Source organism: Equus asinus, chromosome 24 (genome assembly GCF_041296235.1).
Source record: "Equus asinus isolate D_3611 breed Donkey chromosome 24, EquAss-T2T_v2, whole genome shotgun sequence".
Lineage (NCBI taxonomy): Eukaryota > Metazoa > Chordata > Mammalia > Perissodactyla > Equidae > Equus > Equus asinus.
This window is the reverse complement of record NC_091813.1, coordinates 54,404,798-54,417,808: the sequence shown is the minus strand read 5'-3', so window position 1 is coordinate 54,417,808 and position 13,011 is coordinate 54,404,798. Positions and strand designations below refer to the sequence as shown.

Genomic DNA, 13,011 nt, shown 5'->3' with positions numbered 1-13,011 from the left:
TTTATCATTAATTTTGCAGTCAGAAAGAATGTGCTGGAGAGTCATGTAGGCATCTATGTGAAAGGGAAGTCCAAAGCTTGAAACTTCTTCGCTTTCAGAAGATGTCACGATCAGAGTGATAGTTAATATAAAAGCCTACTTCCCTTTATTTTGTACATGGTGATTCCATTAAGCTGCTGTTCAGAGAAAGGCTTCTTACACCTGGCTACACATCGGAATCTCCTGGAATGTTTGTGTCTAGTGTAATTTCCAGGGCCTCGTCCCCAGAGAGTCTGATGAGTGGGTCAGGCATGGAGGCCGGCAAGCTGTGAGGCCAATGAGCACCACAGGTGATTCCAATTTAGCCAATCTGTGGCGTGTGGGAGCCGCTGTTCTAAATGAAAAGCTTCCAGCGAGGACTAACATCACACAGCATTCCAACTGCACGGCTCAGGCAAATGCCATTTAAAATATTCCAGATAGAGTTTGAAGGAAAGCCGACTATCTCCAAAGAGCTTCTAATGCATTTTGAGCATTATATGCAGCATATACTAGTAGAAGAAAGAAAACTTCATGGCAATTCAAGTTTATACATTTTCTGCACAATAACCACTAATTACGGTTTTCCTGTTTCTGGAAGAAACACACTCACAGACAAAGCTTCATTTTGAAAACATGTTCTTTAGTCAATGCAATCACTCAAGTCAACAAATAGAGGACCTTCTTTACACAAGAGATTGTGGAACCTGATCAGAATAGTGTATTTTCCTAGATTTTTAGGAAGTTTGTAGTCTCTTTGTAGTTCTAAGGCAGATAACCAAATAAATGTGATACTAACTAAATGTGAGTTCTAGTATGGTTTTGAATAATGAACATTTATTGCATACTTAATGTATGACAGTAATCACTATACCTGGGAATTACATGTATTAGACGTGTAATTTAAAAAAATATGATGATGTAGGCATAATTTTTATTGTAATTTTATAGATGAGGAAACAAAGATCCCCAGACAGTAAACGGTGGAGTCAGGTGGGGTAGCTAGGATTCTCTAGCTTCAATGCTTGAAAGCACTCCTCTATATAAAGTGATATTTCAAAGTCCACAGGAGATTTCTATTAAAGTCAATTAAGTTTCTTTGGAGGAGGACAGGAAGTAATGGGGAAAGAACAAAGGCTTCCTAAAGCCGGTGTATATGTACTTGAAATCTGCACAATTTGGAAGAGTAGAGGACTTTCAGGCAAAAGAGAATGATGTGAGTAAAGATGTCATATCATGGCAGGAACGCACTGAAAGTGTTACAGTGACACAGGTGTGCTGGTTTGTAGAATGTTTAGAATAGGTTTAGGAGAGAAGGGAACCAAGTAAAAGTTTGCCTGAACCTTGAGTGATGGACTAAGGAATTTGAAGTTCACCTTATCTGAAATTGGAAACCATTTTTATTTTAACTTGGGGAACAATACAATATACTTAACAAATAATTACTGGGATGCTACTATGTCCTAGGCCTCATGCTAGGTATTGGGGGTACAATGATGAAAAGATGGACGTAATCATTATTTTCATGGAGTTGGCATTATAATGAGTTAGAAAACAAAAGGGTAACTAAATAAGCAAAATGATGATGAATTATAATAATTATCATAAAGGAAAGAAAAAGATGTTGAAAAAGAAAATAAAGCAGAGGAGAACAGTACATATATTATAGTTGGGAGGACATGGCAGTCCTGTCTGAAGAGGTGACCTGTAAGCTGAAATCTAGAGGGTAAAAATAAATTAGCCGTGCAAGCTGAAGAGATATGGTGTATTGGAAGATGGAAAGCCCACGAGGAAGGAAAGTCATTTGAAGGTTGAAGGAAGAGAGCAATACCATGGAACTGCAGCTCAGTGACAGAGAGTAAGGGTGGCTCAAAAGGAATGTCAAAGGATCAGCAAGGGCCAGATAATGCCAGGTTTATGGGCATGGTAGATTTCAAGGGTGTTTAGATGCCACCAAAGAGTTCTAAGTAAGGGAAACACGTGATTTCAATTCCCATTTTAATAAAATTTCTTTGCTTCTCCATGGAGAATGGTTTGGGTGGGGACGAGAGTGGAAGAAATAAGGAGAGTTGGGTCAATTCCAGGTACAGGATGATAGCGGCCTAGTTTTAGTTGGTGGCAATGCAGGCCTTGAGTCATATTTTTCAAAATAAGTCCACCCACCAGAAACAGGAAAAATATTCCTTAATAATCAACTAAAGTTTCCATTTAAACGTTTGATCTTACCCATAGGTGACTTACATTGAGCGTTAGTAACTAGAATTTCATTCATTTGTATAATGTCATATACCAGCCCAGTGATTATGGCAGCGAGTTCTGTAGTTTGGATGTTGGGTATAAGTCCTGCTTTTCCACTTTGATGTATAATCTTGGGCAAATTACCTGAAATATTTTGGTTTAGTATCTTCTAAACAGAATAATAATATGATCTATATGACAGACTTTTTATGAGGATTCAGCAGAATAATATCTAATTTATAAAGTGCCTGTCACCCAGTAACAGATTGGTAAATGTTAGCTGAGGGACAATGCTGTATTTTGATAATAGGAAGATAAATAAAACAAGAATAAACCTTATTTCTTTTATGGATGAAATCATTACATATGCTTTCCTTTCAAAACATCGGAGTAGTTAAGAAATAATTTTCCTTAACAAAGCATGTGTCATGGTGCGTGGCCCTCTCTCATTCTATCCTGGGGAACTCCAGACTGATGACATTTCATATAAAAAGGGGCAACTATTTTCAAACCCAAATCTCAAATTTTTCTGAGATACCGTCACTGCTATTGAGATTTGAGATTCATTTGATCGTATTTTTCTTGCTTTGATAAAATACTAGCTGGAGAAGAGAGCACATTCTACTTATAAGCAAGACAGTGGTATAGAGAGGAAAGAGCCTTTGCCCTAGATGTGCAGTTACTCTTTCCTAATCTCTTCATAAACCGGTCTCTCCTCCTCCCATAGAACAGGACCATCAGAGCTGTAGGCAGCGCCTGTTCCTTTAGGAACCCACGGCTCAAATGCAAAATTTAGGTAACTGAAGCCGCTCCGATGAAGTGATTCCAATGCTTTCAATGAGTGTCCTGTGACAAGACTTTCTTTATATCGTATATTTTATTTTGTGGGATGGAAGCCAAAGCTTGAATTCCCTTGTTGTCTCCAACCCCGTTTGCAACCTCCCTCTACTGCCGGGGCTCTAGCTGTGTTCTGTACTAAATAGACGGAGTTGGTATTTTCTTCAAGGTATCGGATTCTGGTTAGTATATTTCAAGTGGTTATTACATATTGATCTTCTGTCTGAAATATTTTAATAGGCATATGCTCTTTGCCAAGGCATAATCTTTTCACGAGACCTTCATGCTAATTGAGGACAGCCCAGGTTTAAATACCACATCTCCATGAGCTCTACCTTAGTGTGGGGATCCAAGGGAACAAAGCAGCTGCTCGAAACAGCAGCGTTTCCAAAGGTTTATGAGAGCCTTAATTTATGGAATTTTATTTTAAAAATTGCATTGTGTGTGGAGACTGTAAAGTCTGTTTCTAATATCCCACTGGAAACATATAGTCACTGAGGTTTGAAATATCTTAATCTCAAAGAGTCATAAAATGCCTATAGCACAGGGACTGCATGAAACAACACAGAGGAGAGAATTTCTGATATAGTGAAAGTCATAATATTGACTTCAATAGAAACTTAGAAAAGAACATAGCAATTTTATGTTCTAGTTCCTAGAACACCAAACTCAATGGGAAATCTAAGGTATTGCAGTCACAATTAAAATACAGACAATGTTTTTCAGAAGAAAATACACTTTTGAAAGAGTTTAATTTGGGGATATGGATTATAACTTGGGTAAATAAGCTATGTTTTGTAATGAATTCATTAAATAGGCATTTTATATTAATGTAATGCTGTGGGGAGAAGATAGGGTATAGCAAAGGAAGTGACATTCTTCCATTCCTTTATTTTTAATCACTGCTACATCAACATGGCTCTGAACTGGAGGCAAATGAAATTCTTTAGCTGAAGGTAAAATCACATAGGCTCTAGAAAGTGTGGGTACAGAACTCCCCAATTTCTGAACTCCCTAGGATTATGTCCCCACCTTTAAAAGCAGGAAAATATGAGAAATATATCAAAAAATTGTTGAGAGGATTAATTCAGTTAATGAATTCAAGGCACCTAGAAAAGTGTTTAGTAAATATGTTCAAGTCTCAATGGCTGCTAATTATTGTTGTGGTTAGTGTTCATTTTGTAGTTAATTATTGACTTTCTAATATTTATAGACTCCAGAGAAAGAGATTACCTGTAACCTTTCATTGGCAGATAATATTTTATCACATCTAATCCAATGGTTTCCATACCTGGATGAAAATTCAAAACATTTAGGGGGACTGTTAAAACCCCCTGACGTCTGGATGCACCCCAGACCACTGGAACCAGAATCTTGGGCAAAGGCTGCTATCTGCATTTTGTAAAGAAGTCTGCAGTTGATTCTTAGGCAGTGAGAGTTGAGAATCATTGGCCCAACCTATATTGTTCTGACTTCTGATTAAGCCCATTTTTCCCAGTTCCGTCATCAGTAAATGTAATGAATAGTTTATCAGCTTTTGTAGAATGCCAACTGTGAGATGATTTTGTAAATGCTTTCATTTGACAAATAAGGACAGCAAGTCTGAGAGACACGAGATGACTGTGGCCTCTGGTGAACTGGTGACATTGCTGTAACCTCAAGAGCACACACGCCTGCCTTCCCTGTTCACCGTGCTTTTCACTGTGCCATATCACCTGAACTTGCTTATCATTTCCTGAGTGCTCTATTTTCTAATCCTTTTCACAATTCAGCATCTGTGCTGAGCTTCAGATAAACAGTATAGTTAGAGAATTATCATGCAGCTTCTCTAATCCAGGCAGTATCTTTCCTTCCTTGTCAATCCTGCTGATTCAGACTTCAATCTGGAGTGGTCGCCACACCTTTTCCTGTTAGGTTAGCACTTTACCGTGTAGTCCTCATTTTGCGTATAATTTCTGCCTTTGTCTCCTTTAAACAATGTGATATTTCACACTTTACCTTGCTGTATTTTTTCTACACATTTCTTTATACTTGTGACCTTAAGCTAAATGTCATTTGATATCATAATCAATGATTTCTCTATTTCCTATGCTAAACAATAAAAATCAATTAATGCTTTCCTGATGTTCAATTTTATAAACTCAAGTCATCTGAAATGTACAAGGTTTTCATTTCTTATTGAAATCAGTAGCGTCTCTATAAATCAAACATGATTTTAATAAAAATCTCTATTCACCATGGACTCTCACATGCACAAGAGATTCAACTTTTTTTACAATTTAAATTCCCTGCATTTCTTTATCCAGAATTAATTTTATATTGTTTCTCACTATATTTCTATAATTTTAATAATACTGTATAAGCTACCTCTGGTGATTGAAATAGTACCTAAAAATCCTATGTTTATTAAGTCAAAGATACCAGAAGCTAACTTACCCTGGCCGACTTAGTTCTACGTCTATTTCAGTGAAATTAAACACTCATAACTCTTTTATTAAAATAGAATCTTTATTTAAATCAAAAGAACCTAACACGTTAACATGATAAAATTGGATTTGGGGGCCAACAAATATATATCGTTAGGTAAAATACTATTAAAGAAATTTAAAATAATGTTTGAGGGAATATAATCACTTCTGTTGTAGTATTTCTGTAGTTTAGAATGCACATTTTTGCCCCTGTTATTCAGAAAAGTGAATGTCAGGCTGAAGAGCAAACTCCGCTACAAAGCTTCAGTTTAGGCTTGCGTCCGAAAGTTTGGTGTCAAAATCTCTTCAATATACATTAAAAAGAAAATTTATCAATACTGAGAGAAAATAGGCCTAGCTAATTAAAGGAGTCGAGAAACCCCGCCTCAAGAACTCGTTCTTCTGAGATCCACAACAAAGGGAAGGGGAAGGGAAGAGAACTAATAGGAAAATGAAGGAATGAGAGGGGCCAAGTTAAAATGATGGTTCCCATCAGGAACACAAGACTATAAAATATGGGAGTGAAGTGAGAAGAAAGACAAAGCCTGTTACAGTAAGGAAAGCAGGGAGAGGAATCAGATGAGGGAAGAAAGAACTTGGAAGAAACCTTGACAGTCTAAATTCATTGAAAGAAAGCAACTAACTACGTGAACACGTAAAAGAAATGGCAACAGGATAAGAGGCATTTTAACTCTGAAAGAGGAAGAATTGAATGGATTTTAATACCGCCACTTTTTATTGAAGTATGAAGTATACTTAGAAAAGTGCACAAAACATGACTGTAAAGCTTGACGGATTTTCACAAAGTGAACACACCCGTGTAACAAGTGCCCAGATCAATAAATAAAATGCTACCAGCGTTCCAGAGGCCCCCTTCTAATCACTCCCCACTCAAGAGCAACCACTGTTCAACTTCTCACATCATGGCTTAGTTTTGTCTGTGTTTGAACTTGATATAAATGAAATAATAAAATGTGTTCTCTTTTGTATATTTCTTCTGCTTCTTAATATTATGTTTATGAGATTTTTCCATATATTGTGTGTAATTGTCATGTGTTCATTCTCATTGATATATAGTATTCCATTGTGCAAATGTACTTCAATATATTTATCCAATTTGTTTATCCATTTATCCAATGAACATTTGGATAGTTGTCAGTCTGGTGATATTATGAATAGTGCTACTCTGAACATTCTAGAGATTTTGTTTTGGTGAACAAATGTTTATATATTTTTTGAGTACATGTTGGAAGAGTTGTTGGAAGGACATGACCACTGGTTGATCCTTGTGCTGGACCCAGGCAATTGGAGGCTCCTCACCCCCTCCTCTGTCTTTGGAATGTACACTCTAGCCACCATTCCCAGATTAGGAGCTGTTTCAAGGACGTAGCTGTGAGAGAGTAAGATGTTGAGAACATCTGGACTAAATGCATGACTGCACCCAGTTACAGCTCTATATAAACTTTTAAGATTCTGGTGGGCGGGTACAGGATCTACTCATCTTGTGGCCACCCAAGACAAGCCTCCTTTGTAAGTTTCCCTGCTTATTAAACCTACTACCTACCAATCTGGAGTGGTCTGCCTTTTTCTTTGGTCTCTTCCTGCCCTCCCTGTGTGTGGGGTCAGTTTTTGAACCAACAGCGTACACTTAGGAGAAAATGACGGGGTTATAGTGATGGATATAGTTAGATTTAGTAGATACCAAGAGCTCTAATTGCTTCACATCTTCAGCATTAATTGGTACTGTCAGCGAGCATCGATCGATCCATCCATTCATTCATTCATTCAACCATTATTCATTCGTTAATCTTTGAAATTTTAGACATTTTGTTGATAGTGGTAGCCTATTATGGAATTAATTTGCATTTTCCTAATGACAAATGAAGTTGAGCTTTTTAAATAAATTTATTAGTTATTGCCTGTTCAATTACCATTTTTTAGATTGTGTTTTCAATTTTTTCTTATTGATTGTAAGAATTCTTTGCACATATTTATTTCATCTTATGGATTGTCTTTTACCCTTTTAGTGATATCTTTTGATGAACAGAAGTTGTTAGTCTTGATATAGTTAAATGTATCCATGATTAGTAGTTTTTGTATCTGGTCTTAGAAAATTTGCTTTATATGTTCTTATGATAGGCTGCTACGTTTTCTTCTAAAATTTTTATTGTTTTGCCTTTCATATTTATATGCCCTATCCATCTGGACTTGATTTCTGCAAATGGTGTGAGGTAGGAGGCAGGATTCAATTTCTCTACGTGGACATCCAATTAGCCAAACAAATATTTATTGAAGAAACCCTCCATCCCTTACTGCATGCACTATCATCTTTGTCATAAATCCAGAGAACATATATGAATAACTTGTTTCTTGAATTTCTATTCTGTTCCATTGGCCTCTTTGTGCACCTTTGTACTGATTTCACACTGGCTTAATTACTATAGTTTTACAATGGTCTTTATATTTGATGTTTTAAGTCCTCCAGACTTTTTTTTTCTTCAAGATTACCTCATCTAATGGTGGACCTTCACATTTGCATATAAATTATAATAGAAACTCACTAATTTTCACTAAAAAACTTGCTGGAATTTTTTAATGCAGTTGTGTTGATTTTAGAGATTGACTTGGGGATAATTAACATACTTACTACTGAGTCTTCCAATCCACAAGCATGGTATATCTTTCAATTTATTTACTTAGCTGCCAGTCCATCAGGTAGAGGGATTGCCCCTACTAAAGAGAGCTGCCTTGCCCAAGATCATGATACCCTTTTCAGGGACAGTATACATCTAATAAGTGATCAATGAGGGAGAAGAAAGTCCTGGCCATATCGACCAACTCGGGTCATTTCAGCTCCCCATGGAATCAGTTGAGGCTATCACTGTACCTACATTACAGCTTGACTTTTTTCTCTGCCTAATCCTGTCTCCCTCCCTTCTCCCTTTCTTCCCTGGACATTTTTGCAGGAATCACGTTGCATGGAGCTTTGGCAACCATTTTGAGACTGTAAAGAAGAATGAGAGAGAGAGAGAGAGGGAGAAAGGGAGAGAAAGGGAAAGAATGAGGACTGCAGAGAAGCCAACAGAAAGCCCTAATGCACTGAGCCACTGAATTAATCACCATGGGACCATCCATTTCCAGAAAGGCTGGTAGGTAGGATACACTAATGAACTCCTACTGTTTAAGCTGCTTCAGTTATTCTTTAATTACTTGCAATGAAAAAGTATCTAACTGAGAACTAATTTCTGTTTCAGTTTTCTTTCCAACTTCTAGGTTTGGGTGGCAAGGAAGAAACTTTCAGAATTCTTACTAAAATCCAGACTTGTGCTATCTATCATATTTCCTGCTCTTTCAGTTGAGTTTGCTGTTAAATAAAATTGGAATAGTATGGATTTTTTAAAAGATTGAATTAGTGATTACCATTCCATGTCTACAATTGTTTAGCTCTTACTTCTGTATGATTTTAAGAAATCAATTTAACAGAGAGTTTTTTTAAAAAAAACAAATACTAGTATATTGCCTTTTATTTTCAATAAGAGGAAATTGCTTAGGATCAGAATTCAGATCCAAAATTTATTGAATATATACTCCTCTCTTTCAAACTAGGCCAGTCTGCAAAACATTTGCCCAAGTTTGAGGAACAGTGAGAGTAACAATTTAATCTTTGCCTATTTTGCTCATTTTATTACTCAGCAGTCAGTACAAAGAATACATACAAAGTCAAGATTTTAGTTGAGGGTGCTCTCTATTGCTTCCTTGATGCTTCCTGAAAGCACACTCCCGAATCAGTGGCCTCCACAGAATGAGGAATGTCTTAGGTGAGGAGACTATAAATAAGACCTGGGCCTGATGCATTTTTACAATTTTAGATTCGTTAGTGGTGATGGAGATGGGGGAAGACGTCAGTATTCAGGGGTCTGCTATTTTGCTGTATAAAGAAATTTTTTCTGGGTCTTAGAGACATACTTCTGCATTTTATTTCTTACTGTGTCATCACTTGACCACTCAGGGTTTAGTGCTAGTAATGTCCTAAATTATGGCCAACATAATTAGCATTTCCTTCTGTTAAGGACAAACAGGTGAGGAAAATAAAAAGTAGCTTCTGTTATGTAAATTTGAGTTGATCTCAGATGTAGATAATTTTGCAAGCATTTGCTCCCTCTGGTCTTTCCTTGGCTATTGTTCTTTGCCTGTGAACCATTCTCTGAAGTTTCTCAGACCTTTAAGGGCCAGGCTGAAAAAGAATTCTAGTTTGCTCATTTGCATTTTAGTATGCTTAGTTTTCTTCTACCATGAACTTTAAACGATATGATCTTCTTTTTTTTTTCTACTTTTACTTTACTAACAGATTCCTTTTGATTAGAGTATCTCAGGGTGATGGAATTACAAGCAAATTCAAGAATATATCAGATTCACTTATTTTAACTGAATGATATTTCTAGAGATATCTAGACAGTAAGTGGAATTCTTCTAAACTTCTTTCTTTTCGTGTGTGTGCTAGTTTTATAACCTGTTATAAATGCCATTTATTTCTTTCTCACAGAAGACGTTAGAATGTGTAAAGAGAAGAGAAAGGATTCTTTAGAGATCAATTCAGACAAATAGAACCAAATGAGAAGCTGAGGCTGATAGAACAGACTTTTTATGGAAATATTTTAGGATCTGGAAATAACTTAGTAAAGGGATAAGTCTATCAGTTAGTACAAAAGTTCCAAGGTTGAAAGAATTTACAGTTAAAATTTTGAAGAGAAAAATAAGAGTTTTGTAATGCATTTGAGAATGCCTTCATTTCTTCATGAAATTAACATTTATTGAGCACATATGATGTGCTAGGCAATGCTCTAGTACCAATAATTTAAATATTAATATTAAAAATCAAGTAGCTACTTTTAATAATGCTTACAATGCCTGGCACTATGTAATACACTGTGGACACAATATAGCAATGGAGGGAGGGACAATTATAAGGATATACTTCCAGAGGAAGGAAGCAACCAAACATTTAAAAATTAAAACAAAGTGGGAAAAAGACAACAAATATCACTGAAGTGTAGAATGCATCCATATTTTTATATAGACAGGGGTACACTGATAGTTTTGACTATTATGTAATGAGATTGATATATAACCCAACATGAATTTTAGCATTGTGATTTATAAAGTGGTCCCATTTGAGGTCATTCAAAATGTCATGATGTCACTTTTGACCTGTTTACAGAAGTCAAATTTACCTAAAAGGTGGATCATAATTTTTGAGCAAACATTAAGTGCAGTCGAGTGAATAAATAGCTAATATAGTTGAATAATGCCACATGATTTGACATCGAGGTGTGACTATACTGTGGCAGGCTACACACAGGCTTGTGAATGAGACTGGGAGGCCTGTGTGAGGGGCCGGAGGGTGGAGTAGGATAGAAATCTGAGGCAGGATGGTTCAGCAAGAGAAGACAATGCCCTTGGATAAGTCCCTTTGAAAGGGCGAGTCGGAATGAGGCATTCTCATAAGGTGGAACACTTAAACTTACACACTTGCCTGGCTAAAGAGATTTGAGATTTGGCTTTTTATAGGAGAAAGAGCACTATATAGTATGCATTCTAGGAGCTGAGAGATGCTGTGGTTAACGTGTCTTGGTTTTCCATGTTTATAGGACCCTTCTTAAAATCTAATGTCTATAAGACATTGATTTTCTACATAGCTTGGAAATCTAGCACCGAAGACAATTTTTAAAAAACACAAAAATTAGCCATATATGTGTGCTTGTGCATGTAATAAAGATATCTTGAGATGTCTTTATCTCTCCTGGGGATTTCTGAGGGAGACCACTTAGTTTAATGTACAAGTTATAAAAACTTCATTTACATTGTGAAAATCCGTGCCCCCCTGCTCTTCCTCTCTAGTCCCTGTTGTGATTGTCATCTGCTCAGGTCCTCTTGAGCAATACTAGCTACAAAGAAAACCTGGCAAAGGCTACTGTCAGAGGGTCTAATTTCCTTCTGGAATTGAATTCAATAGCTGGAGTTCTTAAATATAATTATTAACATTTTCATTTTTCTTTATCATTAAGAAATATATAATGGCTTTATTTTATAATGACAATGGGAAATTACAGCTGAGAAAGGGGAAAACTATAAATATTCCCATTGGCAAAATTTCTAGCTATATTTGTCTGTATAACTATAATTAAAGTGAAGTTACAGCGGTGATTTGTCAGTCTCGAGGATTTGTGGCAAAGGCCTCCGGCAGCAGGGGATTTCAAGTGCTTTTGTTAATCCCAATCGTATCTTTGGTTGTTTCTCTTAGACTGTAGTTTCTGGGGACTTTCAATTAGTGCAATAAGTTTTCTGGCCACAGATACATAGGGTACGTAAGTAAGAAATTTGTCTTTCTATGTGGGGCTATTTCATGCCTTTTGTTCTTTTCCTCAACTTGCATATTAATTCCATCTCCCTCAGCCCTGGCTGAAGATTTTGAGCTTCCTTATCTTTCAACTACCGAACGAGTCAACCCAGAAACCTCTGTTTCTTCAGCCTTTTCCTCTCCTGTTATGAGTGGATTGTCCTGTCCCCTAATACTAACCTAAGTACTTGCGCTCTGAGTCCCATTCTCGTTCATCTTTTGGAAAATTTTGTTTCAGCGTAATCCACTTCTCTCTGTTCCCTCATGAATTTCTCTGTCCCTACTAAATCATCCTCACAAGCATGAAAGCACACTATTCTCCCATTTTATATAAGAAATAAATAATCTCTACGTGCCTCCTGCCACCCTTACTCCATTGTATGTTCTGCATCATGGTCAAGCTTACAAATGAGCATGAGATTGCTCCTGCCATCACCAGTGTGCTCGTCCCCTAGCCATTCCTGGTCTCCACACCATCAGGCCAGCAGGAAAGGAAACCATCAGGAAGCCATTATCCTGAATTTTATGATTATTTTTCTCTTCATTAAAACATGGTTTTATCATATATATGCTCACATACGTACATGCGTGTATAAATATCTGCATATCCACACACATAAATATATACACTCTCTAACTTTAGTTTGCTTATATTTGGTCCTAAGAGGACTCCTTCCTGTCAACAAAATGTTTGTTAGATTGGTCTACATTGTTGCTCACACTTGTGATTCATTTATTTCTATGCTGCAGACCATTCCTTTGTGTGAATATACCTTGATTTATTTATCTCTTCTCCTCCATTTTCAGCCACTTCTGTGTTTTTGCTGTCCTAAGCAGTGCTGTTTTTAATAGCCTTATGTATCTCACAGTAGCCTTAGACCATGTACGACACCCTGAGATAAAGGGATGAAGCTGTTCACAGCCTGAGGAGACAAGACTGGGCTAGAAGGCCACCTGAGTTCCTAGTAGATCAATTTCTTAGCACATCTTTAACCCAGTCTCTGCACAGCTGTGTGACTGCAGGCCCCTTGGGAATCTCTGTGAGGATGTATA

The 13,011-nt window shown here is 36.8% G+C and overlaps 1 long non-coding RNA gene across 1 annotated transcript in view; it reads left to right on the top strand.

The window, feature by feature from the left end:
• LOC139041847 (uncharacterized) overlaps positions 1–13,011 on the top strand; it is a 257,958-nt gene that overhangs the window by 102,689 nt on the left and 142,258 nt on the right. Inside the window, exon 3 of the long non-coding RNA XR_011497854.1 lies at positions 8,528–8,710. This is a non-coding gene — a long non-coding RNA (uncharacterized lncRNA). The remainder of the gene's footprint in view (positions 1–8,527; positions 8,711–13,011) is intronic.